General features: G+C 36.0%; 2 long non-coding RNA genes across 2 annotated transcripts; both read left to right on the plus strand.

Moving 5' to 3' along the window:
* Nucleotides 1–13,142: 13,142 nt before the first annotated feature.
* LOC129940265 (uncharacterized) lies at nucleotides 13,143–13,561 on the plus strand. The gene is made up of 3 exons (XR_008780648.1): nucleotides 13,143–13,295; nucleotides 13,347–13,402; nucleotides 13,473–13,561. It is a non-coding gene; the product is annotated as an uncharacterized LOC129940265 (long non-coding RNA).
* Nucleotides 13,562–14,292: 731 nt separating this feature from the next.
* On the plus strand, nucleotides 14,293–15,213 carry LOC129940266 (uncharacterized). Its single transcript, XR_008780649.1, has 3 exons — nucleotides 14,293–14,539; nucleotides 14,602–14,853; nucleotides 14,911–15,213. It is a non-coding gene; the product is annotated as an uncharacterized LOC129940266 (long non-coding RNA).
* Nucleotides 15,214–16,930: the final 1,717 nt, after the last annotated feature.

Consider the following 16,930-nt stretch of genomic DNA (forward strand, 5'->3'; position numbering starts at 1 on the left):
CGTGATTCTGGGTTGTAAACCAAATTTATTACCAATAGCTTTTTTGCAAGAAAAGAGAGCTACAGTAGCTTTTTTGACTCTTTCCTGTACGTTGCGTTTCCAATTTAGTTTCTTGTCTAAGACAAGACCCAGGTATTTAGCCTCGTCTGAGAATTTTAATTGGATTCCTTTAATATAAGTAGGGTTGACAAATGGAATTTTGTATCTCCTCGAAAATAAGACCAGATCGGTTTTGTGTGGGTGTTACCCAGTCCACACCGATCAGCCCAAAGTATTAGTCTGTCCAAGGCATTTTGTAAGAATTCTTTTAAGGTTTTAAAATGCTTTCCTGAAACTTTTATAGCAACATTGCGCGCATAGGCTATCACTCTGAAACCCTCCGCATCCAGACTAGTTAAGATTTCATTCACCACTAGGTTCCAGAGGAGAGGGGATAGAACACCACCTTGCGGTGTCCCTCTACTAACGAATCGTCTACCAGAAGTTGCCCAGTTTTGAGTTAATTATTCTGCTTGTAAGCATTAAATAAATTACCCCTCGAAGGGAACTCTCTGCATTTAGAGATGTTAGTGCAGATGTGATTGCAGATGTGTCCCCGTTGTTAAAGGCACCTTCGATGTCAAGGAAAGCAACCATAGTGAATTCTTTATGATGGAGGGAATATTCGATGGTGCGTACTAAAGTGTGTAACGCTGTTTCCACCGATTTACCCTTACAGCATGTTGAGACGAAGACAGAAGTCTTGTATCGATACGTGCCCTTAAATGGATATCAATCAATCTTTCCAGGGTCTTAAGAAGGAATGATGATAGACTTATAGGTTGTAAGTCTTTAGGGTTGACTTGGGAGCATTTACCTGCTTTAGGTATAAAAACAACTTTAATTTCTCTCCATGCCGAGGGAACATGGACCAGCTAAAGACAGCTGGTAAAAATTGCTTCAAGGATTGGTGCAATTATATCAGAAGCTTTTTGTAATTCGGCTGGTATTATTCCATCTGGTCCTGCAGCTTTAAATGGTTTGAAGCTGTTGAGAGCCCATTGTAGCTTATCCTTTGTAATCAAACCTTGTGGATATGTTGTATTTGAACTTGAACGTGTAAAACTGTTGCAAGTTTCGGTAAGAGAACTACCAGGAAAGTGAGTGTCCAATAGTAAGTTCAGCGATTCATTACTTGAATTTGGCAGCTTGGCATAGCTGGATTAGATAAAAGAATTTTCCGTAACCTAGAGGCACAGAAGGATCGCCAAGAAGATCGCTTAGATTTCCTTAGTGTCTTCTTGTAGATTCTTAGGGATTCTTTGTAGGAGTCCCAATGAGAGGCTAGTCTTGCAGCTTTGGCCCGGTTGAAAAGTTTCCTGCATTCCTTCCTGAGCGAGTCAAGCTCTGAGGCCCACCATTGTGGTTTCCTCTTCCTCTTATGTGTATAAGTGGACAAGCGATTTCTAGCGATCTGTTCATAGCTGAGGTAAGGTCATTGACTTTGTTGTCAAGTTCGTTAGCGTTAGAGGAAGGACTAGATAGTCCAGGTTCTAGTAAACTTTGTAATAAGTTCCTGTATGAAGCCCAGTCAGTTTTCCGATAGTTTCGAGAAGTCAATGGACTCGGGTTATCATCCACATTTATATTGAACTGGATATATCTATGTTTAGAGAACGAGTGTTCTTTGGATACTTTCCAGTCCAAGATCATATGGTGTATACTGTCTGAGACAAGAGTTATGTTCTTGTCAAGTTTTAGTTATGAAGGTTGGTTCATTACCAACATTACTTACTAAGAGGTTAGTACCAAGAATACAATCAAAGAGAGACTCACCTCTGTCGTTTATATTCGTTCTGCCCCATACAGTATGATGAGCGTTAGCATCGCTCCCAATAATTAGGCGAGTCCTTTGCCTTTCCGCTTCAGCGACGACTTTCTCCAGGGTTTTTTCAGGGAGAGAGTAAAGGTGGTCATGCCCAAGATACGCCGATACCAGCCAAAAACTTCCTTTGGTTGTTTCCAGCATAGCTACGGTGGTATCTTTGTCACTGAAACGATGGAGTAAAAATACATTAATGCTACGTTTCACTAGTATGCAAGATCTAGGTTCACATTTATCTGTCACACAAAGTGTGTATTATCCAGGAGTCCTGAGTCCTCGAACAACGGATCCTACAATCCAGGGCTCTTGGATCAGGACAATGTCTTCCCCGTTACTCGCCAGACGGAGAAGAAGTGAGGCCGAGGCCTTTATGGAGTGTTGGAGATTAATCTGTACTAACTGCAGCATTTTGGCTACAATTAGGCAGATCAACCTCCACCACGGTTTTGTTCTGATCCTCTGCGTCTGAGGATGAACCCAAGAGTTCGTCCTCGCTCAGAAGGATCATGTTAAGTTCGTCCTCTGTCTCCATTTAGGATGGACTGTTTACAACTTTTTTAGAGGGTGCAGTCGCGATTGGAGAGGACAAGAGTGCATCGTCACCCTCTGTTAGGAGAGAAGATACGTCCCAGGTTCACCAACCGCTAGTTCACCTTCGGTAGTTTTTGGAGGCCCGCTTTCCGCGTTAACCTCATCTTTTTTATTAATTCGAATTTTGATGGATTTGAAACCATAGTTTATGGAGCCCTCGTTTAGGGCTAGAGGAGAAAAGAATTCTTTATTAAGTACCACAATGGCGCTCCTATAAAGACCCTTCACTTCCTCTAGCTTGGCTATTTTCCAGTTATGCGTCGGAAGGGACGGGTTACACACTTTGACCATCTCGAGAATGTCCTCGATACCAGCAGGTTCGATCGGTATCCTGATGCGGCCTCTAGGTCTGCTCGAGCTTCGCACCTGGCCAAACTTCACCTAACCGGCTGACAGCAAGCTTGTAAAGGTCACAAGATCTCTGGTCGCCACAAACCATGAGTTTGACATGGCCTTGATGCCAACCCCCATCGCTTATGGAAGGAAGTGGTCCTGGAAGCTTTCTCAAAATGCTCAAAAAGCCACCCGAGAGCTTAACCTTGACCAACCGCCAACGATCAGCCGATATTGTGCCATCATCATCGCTCCTGTCAATGACCGCAACCACGCCTTTGCCCTTCGCGACGTCACTGAAACTGGATTGTTTCCTGATGGGATTGAGGGGGGTGCTGGTGTTATGCACCCGAGGCTGTTTTGGTGTCGGTGCGGCCCCCCAAAAGAGATCTTTCTCTTTTGGCAATTATGCTTTTGGCCCATTCGACGCTAGCGGTTTGCTGCGGTGTCTTTACAGCCCCCGATGATGCACCAGAGGCCTTCAAGATTTTCGCCGCTTGCCGCCTTTGTCTATAAAGACCTTTAGAGAGTTTTAGATTTCTATAAGTATTCTCAGTAGTAGTGGTAGGGCCATTTTTCATAACCCTGCCACTACTGAAATTAGGTATCGCTACCTTTTTATTCTCGTTGCTACCAGCAGAGGAGGGTCCATGGTTAGCCACTACTCCCTTCTCTGTGTTGGCCGGCAGAGATACGACAGCAGGCTTTGACACCAAGCTGCCGCCCGGTCCTGAAGAGATACCGGTCTCACATATGTTTTTATTTTTGTTTTTGTTGTTTGTTTTGTTCATTTGTTGGTCCCACGAGACGCGAAGAAAAAAGGTCCATTTGCACAGAGATTCGCATGTACAGATAAGGCTAGTTAATCCGGAGGTCGCCAGGTATCCGGGTACTCCGTTAGAGACTGGGCTATTTTTGAATTGGTCCCCCAGCCAGGCTGATCATCGGCACGGGTCGTTTAACACCTTAGATCCAGTTGACGTTAATTCATCATTCTGACTTGTAAGGAAAAGATTGGGATTCGGTAACAGCAATTCAGCTAGGTTACCTAGAGTGAGAAGGAGTATAGGAGATAGGACCGTTGCTAGCTTTTTCGACATTACAAACGTGGGAGGTGGGATGGGAGTTGGTGACATAAGCGTAGGCTGGTATGCCTTGTTTATATGGGAATGGATGATGATTTTGGGAAGGTAGAGGGATAAGAACGTCATTTAGTTTCAGGACTCATCTGGAGAAAATTCTCGAGAATCATTGACCTTACTCAGCTTCTACAACTCGACGAGTTCGACGTTCAGAGTAGAAGTACGCCACCTTAAATAAGTAAAAAATGGTATAGTCTATCTTCTCACAGAAAACAAACGGTATTAGGTGCGTTTAACTTTTTTTATTTTTCAATTTCTGCACTCCATCGATTTTGATGACAAATTTTGAACAGAATTGTATTTACATTTAAACACATTCATGTATTCAACTTTTGAAAGAATAGCGTTTTTGACATTTGGTGTAAATTTAATATAAAATTAATTTCAGTTTCTTACAAAAATAAAACTACTAAAATTTATTTTTGAATCTTCAGAACAAATAATTTACTTCAAAAGTCAATTGTTTCATTCCATCCATAAATATTTTGTTGATTTTTTTGTAAATTTTACTTCTCGAAATAAAACAGCAAGAACTTAAATATTCATTGCAATTTATTTTAATAAAAAAAAAAAAAACATTTTTAAATTTGTTCAAACACCAATATGAAGTTATCAGTGTGGATAAATCCCAGCTTCGTGATATATTTTTTACAAAACTATCGTATTGCTGTTTAAACGTTATTCAGAAAGTATCCTCGTTTTCTCGGAAACTACATGTGATTTGAACTCATTGCAATGTATCCTTTTGTTTTTATAAATATCAAAAAATATAAAAATAACAACCCAAATTTCTAAGAACTTCATTTTGAATGTTTTCAAAATATTTATTAAATAAATAAAATACAAAATAATATGAATTAACCAATTTCACTTCGCAACTTTTTTAATAAAATTTGTTGCAAATAAAAGATTTTCTTTTTGATTCTCTTTAAATAATTAAGTTTGTGCATACATTTTAACGCAAATCTCTCACTCATTCTGATGTATCCCTTTGTACGTATGTACCTATGTATGCAGATATTTGTATTTGTAGTAATAATTAAAAAATCCTTCAAAACAAAAGGATGCAATTTTCCTCTTCCTACCTACTTGCATCTGAATCAGTTTTTGGTCAAAAAATATTAAACACAAATTATTTACAAACGAGCTTTGTGTTTATCCGACCATGCATGTTGCAGATGTTTACCTTGTATATCCTTTCCACTACCCTTTGTCCTTATCCTGCCCTGAGAATGAGGCTGAACCTAGCTGCACTCATCTACTCTGGAGAACTTAAAACTTTTGTTAATTTGTTGTTGTTTTTTTTGGTCAGAGAAGTAAAAATTTACTGCATCCCCTTTATTTCTGTGTAAATTGTTTACTGCTTTAAACATCCCTTCATTCTGTTTTTGTGTAGGTAGGATCCTATTTGTTGTTGTATTTTTGTCCACAATTTCGCAAAATGGAAAACAGAATATAAACTCAAAAAGCAAAAGAATGAGTAAGTATTCGACGACAACAGACGGACGGACGGTGAGTATAGTGAGTACCTGTGAAGACATTAAAAATGTTTGAAATTTTATTATTTTGTTGGTTTTTAATTTTTTATTTTTATTATTTTAAAGGAAGGCAAAAGGACATTATTCAAGTTGGTTCAACCCTTTTGTTGTTTGTTTTATTAAAACAAAAAAAATTAAAAAAATTTTATGGTTGTTGTTGTGTTTGTTGGTTTTTGTGGGTGGGGTGGGTAGTATATAGGGGTACTACTGCTTTTGAGCTCGTTTTGCACATTTTGTTTTGAAAAACTTTTGACGCGATGCTAATTGTTTTGTAGTCTGAAATGCATTTGCATTTGCATCGTTTTTTGTTGTTTTATGGATTTTGTTTTTATTTCTGGAAAAAAGAATGAAGTTGATGATTCTCTCACCATCACCATGTCGTTTTGACAGCTTGTATTTATAAATAGTTGTTTTGAGGTATAATGCGGGTAAGGTTGGGTTGGTAGGAGTGTTTTTGTTAGGAAAATAAACTTGAATTTATTGTAGTTTTTTGTTTGTTTTGACAACAAATTAAGTTATAAATTTCATAACTAAATATAAAGACTTTATGAAATTCACTTTTAAAAAAACTAAAACAATTAATCTAGTTAGAGTACTATTTTTACGATCTATTTCTTATGTTATGACATTTGCAGAGGGCACTTTGATACAAACAAATTACTTATTTGGAAAACTAAATGACATCTAAAAAACTTTTTGTTTGATCAATGATTTTTTGTAAATTATTATAAATAAAATGGTAGTTTAAATCAGATCTTCGTACAAGATATGGCACTAAATATTCACACTAGTATCGACTTTGTTCCTGATAATCAACAACTTTAAATTTTGAAAATATTCTTTAGTTCTTCAAATTGCTTGTAAGTACTGTATACCAATATTTTTCCAGTAAGGTTGAACTACTTAGTGAACACCTTATAGGGCTTCTTCGACAAACTCGGAGCCCATGCCTGTAAGGAGTGGTTTATCCGGCTCCCCTTTCTTGGAGTTATACTAAGAATCTGGCCCTCCATGTTGGGGGTTGTGCCGTCGACTGCGATATATACTACGGCGACTACTACCGAGAACAAAGACAGAGTCTATTTGGATGTGGATTTGTTGTTGCAACTAGAATCAAGCAAAAAGTGTTGAGTTTCAACAGTGTGAGCGAGCGCATCACGTCAATCCGCATCAAGGCTAAATTCGCCAACATAAGCCTAATATGCGCGCATGCCCCAACAGAGTAGAAAGAGGAAGACACCAAAGACATATTCTTCGAGCTCTTGGACAAGACATATGAGCAGTGCCCTGGCTATGACATTAAAACTGTCATAGGAGATTTTAATGCCAAGTTAGGAAGAGAAGACATATTTGGAGGCATAATCGGGAGATACAGCCTGCACGACACCACCTCCGACATCGGATACAGGCTGGTCGATTTCACTGCGGGCGAGACGTTCTTGGAGCTAGTACGCAGTTCACGCATCTTAATATCCACAAGGGGACATGGAAATCTCCTGATCAATCAACCGTCAACCAGATTGACCACATTGCGATCGACGCACGACACTTTTCCAGTATTCAGGATATCCGAACATTCCGAGAGGCCAACATTGACTCGGACCAATACCTGGTTGTAGCCAAGGAACGGCTACTTATATCCCGATCCAAGCCAAAACAAGGAAGTACTGTGAGAAGATTCGACGTTAGACGGCTACAATCGCAAGAGACTGCCATGTCCTTTTCCGATCGAGTCTCTAATAACCTCTTAAGGAGTCCTATGCTGCCTGCATTAAGCATTGAAAACCAGTGGCAATATTGGTTTGCAGCCATCAGACATGCCGCCTCTGAAGTGCTAGGTTTCACACGGCCACCACATCGAAACCCCTGGTTTGACGACGAATGCCGGCAAGCGCACGCAGCGAAACAAGAGGCATACAAAATGGCGCTGCACAAAAGGACTAGAGCTGCCCGCGAGCTCTACGAGCAGAAGAGGAAATAGGAACACCGGCTTCTTAGATGGAAAAAAAGAGAGCATGAGAAGCGCGTGATCGGGGAGAAGAGGGATGTCACAACAGAAATCTGGTTCGTAAATTTTACTAAAACATACAAAAATCTCCCAAGGGTACCAGCCCCGAATCGAAGCCCGTAAAGACGATCAGGAGGACATCGTATTAGAACCGCAGTCGATGCTGAGAGTATGGAAAGACCACATCTCCAAATTATATAACGGCGATGACGAACGGAATTCCGCTGTAGAACCACTCAACCTCGGAAACGCAGATCAAAAATTCCTCCTACCCGACCTTGACGAAGTGAAAAAAGCTATATCTAAACTTAAGTCAAACAAAGCTGCTGGAGCTGACGGCATCGCTGCCGAGCTATACAAAGCAGCAGGCAATGACTTGGTACGGAGCATGCACCAACTCATCTGCAAAATATGGTCGGAAGAAAGCATGCCCGATGAGTGGAATCTCAGCATAGTGTGCCCGATACATAAGAAAGGAGGCCTTATAAACTGCGCCAACTACAGAGGCATCAGTCTCCTTAACATTGCGTATAAGATCCTCTCTGCCGTATTATGTGAACGTCTGAAGCCATTCGTCAACAACCTGATTGGTCCTTATCAGTGTGGTTTCAGACCAGGGAAGCCCACTATCGAGCAAATATTGACACTACGGCAGATCTTGTAAAAAAGCCAGGAACTTCAAATCGATACCCGCCATCTCTTTATAGATTTTAAAGCCGCGTATGAGAGAATATATAGGGAAGAGATCTACAGAGCAATATCTAGTTTAAGCATCATTGTCAAACTTATCCGATAGTGCACAATGACGATAGAGAATGCTTCATCAATGTCGGAAAAGATCTTACCGATTCATTTGATGTACAAAAAGGTTTTAGACAAGGAGATGCACTGTCATGCGACTTCTTCAACATCGTTTTGGAAACAATTGTTCAAAACTGAACCGTCAACACTAGAGGCACAATCTTCCAAAGGTCCATCCAATTACTCGGATACGCAGATGATATTGACATAATTGGAAGATCAAAGCGTGATGTCAGTGGAGCGTTTTTGAGCATTGCGACGGAAGCGAAGAAGATGGGTTTAGTGGTCAATGAGGGCAAGACGAAGTATATGCTGTCATCAAAAAAGGACACTGCCAAAAGACGTCTTGGAAAAAACGTCACCATGGACAGCTATAACTTTGGGGTAGTTAAGAACTTTGTCTACCTAGGCACCGCTATTACACAGACAACGACACCAGCGCTGAAATCAAACGAAGAATAACTCTTGCAAATCGCTGCTTCCTTGGACTTAGAACGCAATTGAGAAGTAAAGTTCTCTCTCGAGCATGTAAAATCACCATCTATAAGACACTCATCATCCCGGTTCTCATTTATGGCGCTGAGGCCTGGACCCTATCAAAGAAACATGAGAGCGTCTTAGGATGCTTCGAGAGAAAAATTCTTCGTGTGATTTTTGGTCCCGTACGCATAGATGGAGAATGGAGGAGAAGATATAACGACGAACTGTCGGGCTCCAGCCCGGAATGTCTTCGAATCCAATCCCGAGGACGGCGCAGTAGAGGAAGACCGCAACTCGGGTGGCGCACCCAGGTGAAAGAGGACCTCAACCAACTTGGCGTGCGAAACTGGAGATAGCTAGCTAGGGACCGAGTTGGCTGGAGACGCATATTGGTTAAGGCCCAGGTCCGCCCCGGACTGTAGCGCCACTTAATTAAGCAAGTAAGTAAGTATATAAACAATTAACGTTGGAATTTTGATAAGAAACTCAAACCCATTTTTGAGTATGAAATGTTTGACTGTTAACAGTCGAATTGTTTGTTCCCTATGAGCTCATATTTTATGGGTTCCCGATTTATTCGAGAAAATATGCGTCAAGACAAGGTGTAATGGTCATCTTCTAATGAGCCCAACCATTACATCGGGGCGAAACGCATATTTGAACACCATGCTGGTTTATTTTTATATTAATTTTTCATGATTTTAAATCATATTTATTAAATCATTTTTGGGATATTGAATTTAAGAAAAAAAAAATATGCAAACATTTTTTAGACAATATAAGATTTTTTTGATTCAGTTCATCAGTTCCTGAGAAAATTAAAAAACTAAAACAACGATCTTCAAGTAGGATCTAACTACGGGTAGAATTTTGATAACTCTTGTGTACCTCAAAGGCATGTTCGTAGAGTATGATACGAAGTTTCTTTGTTTAACATTTTTAACTTCCCATAGGAAGTTATTGTAATTTATCCGATTTGTCGAATTAAAAATGTTGACGATTCAAGGTCCCTAGAGTCGAAATAAAAGATTTTTAGGGAGATGTCTGTGCGTGCGTTTGTACGTCCGTACGTTCGCGACGTTTTTTCGTCGTCCATAGCTCAAGAACCAGAAGAGAGATCGACTTCAAATTAATTTTAAAGAGATAATAGTCCAGAAAGCTGGAGAAAGGACTCTCAAGAAAAATGCATAGATTTTATATCCAAAATAAATTTCTGAAACGAAAAATAACGTTTTTAACATCTGATAAATTTTTGGGAAAAATCGAATTGACTTTTACAAAATATAAAACCTAAACCAAAAATCAGTACTTGGTAAAAATTTACTTTAGATCCAAAAAGCTTTCCAAAATTCTAAGAAATATTGTATTTGAAATATTGTTTTCATTTTTTTTTATAAATTTCCAACAGCCCATATTTTCATAAAAAAATAAAATCTACAGAAAAAGTATGCAATTTTGGTAAAAACTGATTTTCGGTTCAATATCTCTCAAATTAATTTCATTCATCCAGTTTGTAATCATTTAAGAAATGCTACTAAAATTGCTAAAAATTAGTTTTCGATTAAAAATCTATTTAACAAAACTAGATTTTCAAAATAAACTATTTCCTTATATGAAAAATATTGTTGGTTATTTTAAAATTTTAAGAATAATTCAACTGACAACTTTTTTAACACAACACGAAAACTTACAAGCTTTTAAGCAAGACAAATCTAAGCCTCTTTTTTTAGTTTTTGCTTCAGTTTTTGGGATTTCGTATTCTATCTGGATCCAAATTTATTTAACACAAAAACGCGACAGAATTGAAACAATATTTTTGTAAAAAAGAACGATGAATTTTGTATGTCATAAAGTTGTCATAGGCAAATATATAAACACTCCTAAGGCCTTGAGTTTTATGAGTTTTTTCACACTAACGCAACAAAAATGTGTGTTTTCAATTGGTATACAACATTTTGGGGCGACTTCGTATTACTACAACCTTTCGGAATAAAAATTAAAAATTATCTTAGAAAAACTTAAAAAAAGACTATGATAAGGTAATTCAAAAAATATAAATAAGACTAATTCTGTTTTTTTTTTTTTTTTGTTCAGTATTCTTCGCCTCATTGTAAACTTGTTTCTAATTTATTTATTAAACTTAATAAAAATAGAGTAATTTTTAATTGCGACATATAGGAACTATATGGCAAGTTTTGCATTCGTGCAAAATTTCGAACTCGAAATTTTAATCAAACATGATATTGCGATATTGCGAAATTTTAATCAAACATGATCTGTTTTGTCTGTCTGTCCACGCTCCTACAGCCTAAGCCATTTGGTCGATTGAGTTCAAATTTGGGAGTTAAGGTTTTGAACAGATTCGCGTTAGGCGTTTTTTTCATTTTTTTTTTTAAGATCAAAACTAACAGTGACCCTCATACAATTTGTTTGGTCAAAAAATGAAAATTCGAATTTTCTCAAAAACAAACCGATAGATTTTTTTTTAATTTTCTCTAAAATTTTATTTTTTAAGATGGCTTCTTTAAATTAGAAAAACATATATTTAAGGAATGGTACCGCTCATAGAACCGATATTTCTCAGCAATTTATGAACTGATTGATATTGCCTTAAAAATATTTGATTATCAAAAGTGCAATTTTTTATTGTTTGGATTTTTAAAAAAAAATATTGAATTTTTCTTTTCGAAATTATATATCTCAAAAACGGGTGAACATTTTTTTACGAAATTCAAATGTGGAGTGTACATTTTTAATCCATAAATAACTGCATACCAAAAATATTTTTAGAACAAAATTGAAAAATTTTATATATAAAAATTTAATTTAAAAAAAAAAACCGTTTTAACGATTTTCAAAAAAAAAATTGAAAAATCAAGGGTTTTTTGGTTTATAAAATTGCATTTAAATTTTTGAAGACTCATTTATCTTTCAGGTTAAATTTTGAATCTTAAAATAGTTTTTTTACTGCCTCTTGCTAGGAATTGACAAATCCTTCAAGAGTAATGCTTGTCATGAAAAAGTGCTTTCTCAAAACTAGCCGTTCGGATTCGGCCTAAAATTGTAGGTCCCTTCCATTCCTGACAACAGTACTCGCACACAGGAATGGTTGAGAGTTGTAAGTCACTAGGCCCTGGTTCACAACGGACTGTTGCGGTACCCCATTTTTGATTTCAAATTTTTGAAAAGATATTTAAGTCGAAAATCAATTTATTCCAACTTTTGTGAAATTTCTTTTAGGTTTTTAATTTTTTGTACAAAAACTGTCAAATCGATTTTTTCCAAATTTTACTGAATATTAACAACAATATTTTTTGAAAGATAAAAGTAGTTTAAAGCCAATATCTACAATTTTTGAAAAGATATTTGAGTCGAAAATCTATTTTTACCAACTTTTATATATTTTTTTCATATAGGTTTTTATTTTTTATAAAAAAACTGTCAATTCGATTTTAATCAAAATATTTCAGATATTAATATCATTTAAGATGAAATAAGTTTGAAGCCTAAATTTCAAGTTTTTAAAAAGATATTTGAATCGATATTCAATTTTTGAAATTTTCATTTTTTGAATTAAATACACAATTTTATTTAAAATTAAAGAGAACATATTTTTGAAAATCAATATGAATTAAAAAAAATAAATACAAAACACGTAATAATAATATTAATATTTATACCAATACAACATTTTTTTTGGAGCACCTTGTACCTTAAAAGCGCCCATATGCCATGGTACAGTGATTCAAGCGGTTAATAGATAAACTAATTGATGTTATGAATAAAAGCATTCAAATGTTTGACAAGAACCTTTAATTTAAAACAATGTGTCGGTAATGTAGTGTAACAATATAAAGTTCGATGATGCAGTCCATAGAGCTTTTAACTTAGGACTTTTTTTAGGTTAAGTTTTGTATATGCAAGCCATAGTACAGTACTTTCATGAGTAGAAACTTTTACCACAGATAAAATATTTATTATCTGTGCTTTTACGGTGGCTACTTTCCGCATAATTGGCGTTGGTGTCGTTAAGTGAAGAGGTCCACGAGAGGAAAATATTATTTTCGTTTTCAAAATTACTATTCATAATGATGCGTGTTGTTTTTATTTTGTATATCAATCCTTCCTTGTTCGGAGCAAATAACTGGAAACAGTCAGAAGTCACGTCCATTAGCAGATAATGTTTAGGAACCGTTCGTTATGGTATTTTTTGACGCTTTCGAGCGTTTCCATGAGTCTATGACTATTTTATCAATTCTTTGCGGGGAAATAGCTGTTAACCTACCGAATATAGTAGAAGTAGAATCATAGAGGAAATATATTATCTAGAGTCCCGACCGGTACCCGTCCTACCTGAAACACCCTCAAATTTTATTCGAGGTGAACTCTCTCAAATTCCCTATCGGTGAATATATGTGAGTGGTGAAAAAAAGCAAAATGGGGGATTTCCCTTATAAAGAAATGTATGGAAATTTTGTGACCTGTCAAAAATTACAATCAATTTTGCAAAACAAAACAATGGGTTTCGGATTTTAAGAGTAAGTATTTGTTAATTGTTCTGATTTTTAATATAATTTGATATTTTTCAGACCAAAAATCTTTATAATGAAGAGAGGATATACAAGTTCACTTAATTAAATAAAAAGTAAGTCAAATTGAAGTGAAGGAGGTACAACAATAATCGATTTATTTTATGGTCTGTCTTTTCATTTTAGATGCTGCCAATAACATACTATAATGCAGGAAGCATTTTCCTTGAAGAAATCTGGGAGACAAAGCAACAAGGTGCTGATTTGCAGGCAAGTTTTGTGTATATTATATTTCTCTTAAAAAATAATATTAATGTTTTTAACGACAGATACAGATTGTGTTCTCAATGTCCATAGCTGCCGCAGGTGTTTACGGTGGAGGTGTCGCCATCAAAAACCATCAGCAAAAACACCACCAAGTCAATGATACAAGTACAAGAGGAAGTTTTGCCATGCAATAGTCGACCGCTAACGCCCTTTTCGATCAATTTCGTAAGTACGTATCGAAACAGTCATATCGTTGCCAACTAGCTTAATCCTCATCTTCTAGGTGGAAGGAGTACTACCAGAGACGCAAGAAAAGCAAGAATACAATCCAAAAAGTTTCAGCCTTGACTGTATATTAAGTGAATTCAATTCAAACACTAAGGATTGCACTGGCTTAATAATAAACCATAAAAACAAGAATACAATCGCAGTAATACTCAAAAAAATTTCCAACCGTGACTGTACGTGAGTTTAAATTTTAAATCTACAACAAATCCATTTAGTTTGGTCCTAAGAATCGCACTGGCTTAACGGTGGCAATCATTCGGAGGCAAATGAGCTGGCCCGACAAGAATCCCCAAGAAGCCAAACAGATTCAGATCAGTCTCTCGGCAGCTACTGACGATGTCGGCGAGTTGAATCCATCGATTTTCACACAGAAAATCAACATCAAAAAAGCAAGTCAACTTCCATTTCAGATTTCCTTATATAATGAAAATTAATTTCTTTATAGTCACTACTCCTAGCGGAAGCGATCTCTGCGTTGTCGACAATGCGAACCCAATGTCATCAAGCCGGAATACCAACCGGGGCTCTTGCATTGCAACAGTGTGCGAACATCAGTGTAAATGCGAGGCAGCGGCTACTGCTGCCGCCGAAGCTGACACCGCCTACATAGAAGAGGTAGGTGATACGAATGCCGTTTTAGAAGGAACTTGTTGCGACAATTATAGTACCACCTAAATGACGGGAGTCGAAAATCATTGGTAAGCCTTCTTAAAAAATGAAATACAAAATAATCTGAGCAGTTTTGTATGTACTATTTTAGAATTCCCTGCAATTTTAAGAAACTTAAAGGCTGACAAAAAGAAGCTGAATTAAAGGAATTCTTAATGCCTATTGAATCACAAAAGCTTCTGTTTAGAAGTAACTGGCATCGATACAAGAATGCCCCTACCAATTGCCCTAATGATGTTCCAAGAGTTGCTGCGCAAATAGTAGCGAGCCGGCAACCTTCACGTAGTGAGAATATCCGATTGGAATTTGCCTCGTAAAAGAATGATGGCAAGAATACTTCAAAGTAAGTTCCAATTAACAACAAAACTCAAAGGCACTAATTGATGTTTTTCTTTTTCAGCTACAAATCAAAATGAAGCTTAGTCGATTTGACTTCTGCCATTCGGTTGATTTGACGATATGCTAAGAATCTTTCCATGATTAGTAAAGATTCGTCGTGGAGTACTTAGTTTTTAAGTGAAGTTTTAATTTTTTCAAAATTGTATGTAATTGGGTATAATTTTTGTTTTTAAAATTCAATTTCATTATAGATTATAGGTTTTATAATGTATATTACAGCTCCCAAATTGAGTGAAATTAAATCTAAGTATAAATTGAAAATAAAGTGAAATTGTTTTCAGGGTTCTATCATTATATGAAATTGTATATTAAAAAAACATTTTGATTGACTGTTATAAATTGTATAATTTATTTTGTTTCCTTCTTTAAATTGTTTTAATTTTATTTAGTTCTTTTAATAAAATAAACAAACAAATTATGAGTATTGTATTCATTTCTACAGTTTTGCAATTTCGAAGTTTAAAAGCAAAAGTATGATGTAAAAAAGTTGTATGCTGACAAATGCATCTAATTCAATAGATATTGGCGATAGGGCGTAAGTAACGAAAATTAAAATACAATTTTTTTGCTATGTTTTAAGATTTTTATCGTATTACCGGATTAATAAAAACGATTTCGAATGTTTTACGAAAGGGTTGCGCGGTATCTTGAGAGATTTGCGATTCGTTTTGGAAGGTACTTTTCAAAGATCGGCTGCGAAAGACTGATGTTGCTATATATTGAAAGTTTTGCCATGTGTCTTTAAAGTTTAAAAGAGTTTCGTGAAATTGGATAGCCTCTAAAAGCCGTATATGTGTTACGAGTATGTCATAAAGCTATAATAAAATTAGTTTTGATATTTAAGGAAATATTATTTAAAAATGCGTTTTTTAATAACTTTCAGGCTTTGAAGGGGTTATTAAAATCTTTTATGTTTTGTTAAGTGCGAGCGTCAGGAAAATAGGGAAGGATTTGAGAAGATACCGTTGCACATTGGTCTTTAAATTTTGAAGGTCAATTATCAAAGTGGATTATTCCTTTTTTGTTTTTTGTTTCGTTTTCAGCAAATAATAATAAAAAAACAAATAAGCTGCTTTAAGTAGATTTTATTTTTTTTTTATTCATGTGGTCAATAGTATTAGTCAATCGTTTTTTTTTTGAGAGGATTAAGATATCCTGACTTCGAACCTCATTCGAAAACATGACGTATCTCTTAACTTTAAATTGCAAGATTATTTTGCAAAGTACATATCTTTGCTTTTAGCTCCAGCTCAAATCATTTTGCTATTTCACTTAGTTTTCGTAATTTCTTATTATTTATGAAAGACTCATAAGTCTGCATTTGACTTTACCTGAAGTTTTGAAAAAAACTAGATTGTAATTTTTTTGTGGTTATAAATAATAAATACTTCGTTTAATTTTTGATGCTGATTACGAAAACCAACAATAATGAGGTTCTAGTGATAAAACAATATAAGCATTTCCACACTACCCATGAGGTATGCTTTTCAGTGCGTTAACCGATTTTTTGATAAGGTGTTCGGTTTCCCCGGTAGGCCTATTGCACCATGCTTGAAGAAATAAATATTAATACTTTTTATAAATACTAGAATTAAAAGGTAATAAAAACAATAAAATAAATAAATAAATAAAAAAATAAAATCACAGGTCAAAAAAAATTACAAATGCATTATTGTGAGCATTTTGTTCCTGAAATTAGGTTCTTTAATTCTTAAATTTATTATTCTTATAACAAAATGTATTCTAACTCTTATAAAAAATCTAAGAAGAAAATTTGGGTCAAAGTTTTCGCAGCAAGAATAATGGGGATCAAACTGTAGAGCTTGAAAAAAGTATTCTGCAACTCCTTTCATATGACACAGACTGGAAAAATGTTCTACAAACACATTGTCCAGATGTCTTATGTATTCCACAAACTCGGTGGGCGGAGCAACGAGGTTCCGGTTGTGGAATTGTTTTTGAGACGAAAAATACAAACTATCCGACTGGACGGAATCTGAAACTATTGGTAACTCATAAGG

This window comes from Eupeodes corollae, chromosome 1, assembly GCF_945859685.1.
Source record: "Eupeodes corollae chromosome 1, idEupCoro1.1, whole genome shotgun sequence".
Lineage (NCBI taxonomy): Eukaryota > Metazoa > Arthropoda > Insecta > Diptera > Syrphidae > Eupeodes > Eupeodes corollae.